The following is a 6580-nucleotide window of genomic DNA, read 5'->3' on the forward strand; positions in this document are numbered from 1 at the left end:
AGGGCCAGATGTTCAAAGGATCTTCAGAAATACTATTTTCAGTCTCGCTAGCCTTGCTAAGTGCCCGGCTGGTGCTATGTTATACAAAGAGTGGTCTGACCTTTGTTGTCTAGACAAGTAGCGATGTGCCATCCATTATTATTATTATCGGTTATTTGTAGAGCGCCAACAGATTCCGCAGCGCCAGCCATAGGAAACAATACGGATCACTGCCTGTTCAACACATCGCCCACATCACCAGTGAATTTGGATCTCAGCAGTGTGGAGGCTGCATGTTTTGAAAACATGTTTAGACATCATAGCATGCACGTTCACTGAATATAAAAATGGTTTCTGTTTTGTAAAAGTTTAAATAACAGATGGCTGAACTAAGTTTCCCTGTATATTCAGTAGATTTCTTACAATTGCCACTCTCTCCACTGAAAGGGTGGCAAGACAGGTATGTGTGAAAAGGTACAACTAATATGGAGGATATTCTTTACCACAGTAGAAACTCATGGCAATGCTTCCCCATTAAAATACAGGTTACTCCTATGGAACAGCTATGAAACTCCCATGGAACATATATATATTTGCTGTGTATGCGATCACCATTGTTTAAAAAGAAAAAAAAAACATGATAATAAACCTATAAACGCTGGTATAATGTAGTTATATTGTATATGTGTATGTGGTGTGATATATGCATGTATTATACTGTAAAATACTATATATAGTATTTAAAGTAAATTACAGATATAAAAAAAAACATCTTTTTAACTATTCTGTTAAGGAAGAAGATTTCATGTACAGCATAATAATATCCCATAGAAGGCAATAGCCGCAGTCTTTTCGTTTTACTAAAGTGCGTTTTTCAGCTTTGCGTTATGCAAAGCGTGTTTTTAGGAATTGGTAGCTTTTTAAATCCGTATTGTACTTTTATAGTCACTATAAGCGTTCACTGTTCTGTATGTGTTTAGCTTGAAAATCGTGGCCACACTGTGCCAAGCTAATAGCACGTTTGTTACATTTTTTTACGTATATTTATGAGAACCATGCTTTGTAAATGACAGCTTAGTAATGAAGATGACTTTATTTGTTGGAACACATAAGTAGCCTCTGGAAACTTGACATGTACAGTATATCTGGCCCTGCAAACAATCTTCTAAGTCACATACAAATGTCCCTGCTTGATTTGCTCATAGAAATAAATTTACTGCACAAAAAACGAGATCCATAAATAACTTATGCTCTATATCTCATATGACAGTGATAATATTTAACAATTTGTAATGTTTACACAGATTCTGTTTTACATATTCTGCTATACCATGAATTACATTAGCAAACAAAAATGATTAATGCATATGGATCCATCTCTTGCACTGTTCCCTTGATGTTCCTGTATAGATCTCAATCCTAAGGATAATGTTTGCTCGGGGTGATTAAGGGAGGGGTGTGGGCCCTCAATGTTCATGCAATTTGACAGTTGTATAAACAGAAAGCTCACACAGCACATTGGCTGATATTTACATTTATTAGAGCAGGAACCTTAGACCAGTCCCAGTGTCAAATCATTATACATTGCAGTGGTCTGCTCACACCAGACTATACTATACTGGTTTTACTGCCCTAGGAATTTGGTACAACTAAATGACTATACAACCAAAAATCTTTACAGTCTTTCAGCAATGAAGGGGTTACACATCTTCCAAGTAACCTATTTTAGTATTACAATACAATCACAGAGTCAAAAATAGCCAGGCATTGCATTTTGTTTATTATAATCCTCAGTCTTACAAAATATTATAGTGCACGCTCAAGCTCTTCATTATAATTCCACAATCTAGAGTGACAAACTCAGTCGGAATAGGCAAAAGTAATTCCTTGGCAGCAAGAATTTGAATACATACAATATCTCAGAAGGATGTTCAGCTGGTGTCATGTCATTATTTTTCTGAATACTAACCAAGAAAATCTCTTACAAATAAGTGTATTGTACTAAACTTAATGCAAAACAACCGCAGTCAATTTCAAGTTAAAATAAATAAGTTGTGTAAACATTTATTTTGATAAAAAGTGACAGTCCCTTTAGGAGATGCGTCTATATAGTTACGCTATTTAAACAGTATTAAAAAAATTTTTTTATGGACATAGGGACATATTACGAGTGGCATACTAACAGTTATGTGCGAGGAAATAGGGGTTTATTGTGGGTGTTTGTGTGCGTCAGGTTGAAAGTTGAAAGTAAATGAGTGAATCTCAATCGCAATCGCGATTTATGCTAGAATGATTAGATATATATATGTTTATACGTGTGTACATATGTATTTATGTATTTATATGTGTATATATGTATTTACAGGCATATATACACATATAAACACATAAATACATATGTACACACATATAGGGGCCTATTTATCAAAGGTCTTGCAGACCTGATCTGACAGTGCGGATCAGGTCCGCAAGACCTCGCTGAATGCGAAGAGCAATATGCTCTCCGTATTCAGCATTGCACCAGCAGCTCACAAGAGCTGCTTGTGCAACGCCGCCCCCTGCAGACTCGTGGCCGACAGCAGGGGTGTGTCAATCAACCCGATCGTACTCGATCAGGTTGATTTCCAGTGATTCCTGTCCGCCTCATCAGAGCAGTCTTTAGACCGCGGCTTCATAACTGCTGTTTCTGGCTAGTCTGAAGACTCGCCAGAAACACGGGCCCACAAGCTCCGTTCGGAGCTTGATAAATGGGCCCCATAGACATATATATTAGTGCATTGGAGCCTTTTGCAGTCAAGTAGATGAAAACAAGAAAAAGCATATTAATGCAATATTCATATTTAATAAAATCTTTACTGTGTATTTACAGTAAATATTTCACATTCCAATGTTCTGCACATAGCAGAATATATATAATCATCTATATACGATATATATATATATATAGTTATAGATCAACATTGTACCAAAATACCACCAGATTTATTTAGAAATATGTACTCTGCTATGTGAAAAACATTGGAATGTGAAATATTCTTATTTTCATGAAGGGTTAGCGCAATTGACAATATGTGAACAGGTTTGCACGTGAGTAGGGTGTTCGGCCTTTTGAGTGCATCGGATTATCACACAAGTGAAAACTTTTTACTTTCAACTTGTAATACAAATGCTACCCAACAAAAAGCTTACATCTAGCAGAGTTAGTGCAGGAGCGTTAAATACCACTCCATTTGTAATCTGGCCCATATTACTTTCAAACTATGGGCTGCACTCTGCCAATGAAAGCTGAAAGCCCCTCACCTTCATTTATTTTATGTTCATAGAACTTTGTCCTTATGGGCTTGATGATAACCATTTAGGGCAAGGGTTCATTGGCAAATGACTATAGTGTGCCTGCCAACATGCTAATACAGCAATTTGGTGAGTGTTCTACAGTGAACCTTTCCTGAGTTGACCTACAACGGCACTAAGACACCAAACCTACTATAATCACTAACCCCCAATAACTAACATCAAAACTCCACCCCCCCCCCCCACACACACACACACACACAAAATTTCCTCCAAAGCGTAACGCCACTAACCCTCATGCTCTATCCACTAAAGGGACGCCCACTTAAAACGGGCCTCTAAGGAACTTCCATAGTACCTGCTACAGCAAATAGATAAAGGGCCCACCATAACTGTTAAAATATTGTGCTATATATAATATGCAAAAATTTACTATTTTGTTAGGAGAATCATGGGTGGTTCTAAACCTTAAAAATTAAGAGTACTGATCGCTGCTTGGGCTTTTAGGTAAAATCAAACGTAGTATCTGTTCTTAGAAGTTTAATATCTGATACGTCCCTAAGCTAGGGTCCATATATAAAGCGTACATGAAACCTAAAATATTTCTTTCATGATTCAGATAGAGCATACAATTTTATTATCAAATTTGCTTCTTTCTTGCGGTATGCTTTGCTGAGCAGCAATCCACTGCTGGAGGCTAGTTGGGGGCAGCATTTGTGCACTGTGAGTCAGATTACGAGTGGAGTGCAAACGTTTGAGCGCAAGTAATAAGGAATTTATCGCGGATGTTTGCACTCCTCTGGCTTACCGCTGGTATTATGAGTTGAAAGTAAACACGATTGCTAGAAGGATTACTGCGACTTCATATTTCTGGTTAACTGTTTCGCAAAACAAAAAAGTTTCACAAAACACATCAAAAATACATTAAAAAGTATTGTTACACTCATAATTACACCATCTAATAAAAATTATTTTAAAAAAAATGTTGCACACAAAAGTTATAAGGGTTTATAAGATATGAGGTCTCAGGTGATAGGAAAAATGGCAGGCAAAGGGATTTAACACAGATATACATACATACATATGTCACACATGTCTAAATATGTATATGTATGTTTATAAATATATGTCTATATATATATATATATACATATGTATTTATGCAGTGCTTTTTTGTTAAAAAAAAAAAAAGTGCCCGTACTCAAAAAAAAAAGTTGCAGGTTCTTATTACTTATTGATTGGTACATTCTGTTCAGTAACTTTTTTAAAAAAGCAAAGGGACAGCATTATTTACAATCAGCAAGATTACAAGTTATGCGTTAAACCGGGTGCTGATTTGAACAGCCAATAGAATTTAAGCTGCTCTCATCCTTTTGGCTGATTTGAATTTTTCAGCCAATAGGGATGCAACAGTACCCCAATATAAAAGGGGTACCTTGCATTCAAGCTTCAGTGTGAGGCGGTGATCACATGAAGAGGAGGCTCCGCGCTGGATGTCGTCGTCGCCGTTGCCTGTCCTGGTCAGCTCCGTGCCGCCACAGCTCCGCACCACCGGGATGACGATAGAAGATGTCCCCGCGATGGAAGTAGTTGTCGCCGCCTGAATGAAGACTTCTGGCTGTCTGGAAGAAGATGTCCGGACTTCAGGAACTGTGATTAGATTTTCTTGAGTTAGTGTTAGGTCTTTTTTTTATTTTTTTGGGTGTTTTTTTTTTTTTAGATTAGGGCTTTTTTTATGGCACAAAAGAGCTGATTATCCATTTAAGGGCAATGCCCATACAAATGCCCCTTTAGGGGCAAAGGGTGGCTTAGGTTGTTTTTAGACTTAGGTTTTTTTATTTTGAGGGGTTGGTTGGGTAGGGGGTTAACTTTTAGGGGGGCTTTGTAATTTTATTATGTAAAAGAGCTGTTTAACGTGGGGCAATGCCCTACAAAAGGCCATTTTAAGGGCTATTGGTGGTTTATTGATAGATTAGGGGGTGTTTTTATTTTGGGGTGGCTTTTTTCTTTTTTATAGGGTTATTAGATTATGTTACATTTTTATTATTTTGGATAATTTCGTTTATTATTTTTTGTAATTAGGGTTTTTTATTTTTCGTAATTTTAGTGTTTTTTGTTTTTGTAATGTTAGATTATTTTTAATTTTTGTAATTTAGTGTTTGTTTTTTAATGTTAGGTTTGTTTTTTTGTTTTTTTGTTTTTTTTCGTAGTGTTAGGATTTTTCAATATTGTAATTTAGTTTTTTAATTTTTAGTATATTTTTATTTTTTTAAATAGTAATGTTAGGTTAATTTATAGTTTAATCTTATTTTTTTTTTATTTCACAGGTAAGTTTTTATTTATTTTAAGTTAGTTATACTGTACTTTTAATTTAAAGTTAGGGGGGGTTTTGCGATCTGGGGGGCCGGTGGTTTAGGGGTTAATAGTTATAGTTTAGTATTATCGATGTGGGGGGCCGGTGGTTTAGGGGTTAATAGATTTATCATAGTAGTAGTGATTTGGGGGGGCCGGCGGTTTAAGGGTTAATAGGTTTATTATAGTAGTAGCGATGTGGGGGGCCGGCGGTTTAGGGGTTAATAGGTTTATTTAGTGTTGGCTATGTGGGTGGGCGGTGGTTTAGGGGTTAATAGGTTTATTATAGTATTTGCGATGCAGGGGATGGCGGTTTAGGGGTTAATAGTGTAGTTTATGGGTGTAAGTGTACTTTGTAACATTTTTGTTATGAGTTTTGTGAAACATTTTTGTTTAGCAAGATCCATAACTACTGGTCTTAGATAGTGGAATGGATCGTGGCGGTATAAGCTATAACGCTAGCGTAATAGCTGGACCGCACAACCTGTAATATGGGCACAATGAAAATCCTGCACTCAAAAACCATTTTTTGAGTGCGGAATGGAGAGTTGCGTAGAGGCTAAAACGCTTGCAGTATAGCTGTACCGCCGTGACTTGTAATATGGGAGACCTGCATATTCCACGCGCAATGGCTAATTTTTCAGCGGTATAGCCATACCGCACTTGTAATTTTGCTGAATATTTGATGTATTTTGCAGCCCCTCTTGTGAAAACTAGAGTATTTACATGATGATTACAAATATTACCTGTTATGAGTTGGCAGAGGTGGGGGTACTCAGTTTCAGTGAGTACCCCCATAAAAAGCCCTGAATGTTTATTTATATGTGTATATATGCAGTTACAGACATATATACACATATAAACACATAAATACATATGAACACATATATAGACACATATGCAAATGCATGCAATTGTAAGCAATTTTCTAATTTACTCCTATTTTAAATGTGTCTTT

At 36.5% G+C, this 6580-nt stretch overlaps 1 pseudogene; it reads left to right on the forward strand.

Annotated features, from left to right (window-relative positions):
- The first annotated feature begins 3757 nt into the window (after window positions 1–3757).
- Window positions 3758–3868, forward strand: LOC128646316 (uncharacterized; annotated as a pseudogene).
- The last annotated feature ends 2712 nt before the right edge of the window (window positions 3869–6580 follow it).

Source organism: Bombina bombina, chromosome 1, assembly GCF_027579735.1.
Source record: "Bombina bombina isolate aBomBom1 chromosome 1, aBomBom1.pri, whole genome shotgun sequence".
NCBI classification, from domain to species: Eukaryota; Metazoa; Chordata; class Amphibia; order Anura; family Bombinatoridae; genus Bombina; species Bombina bombina.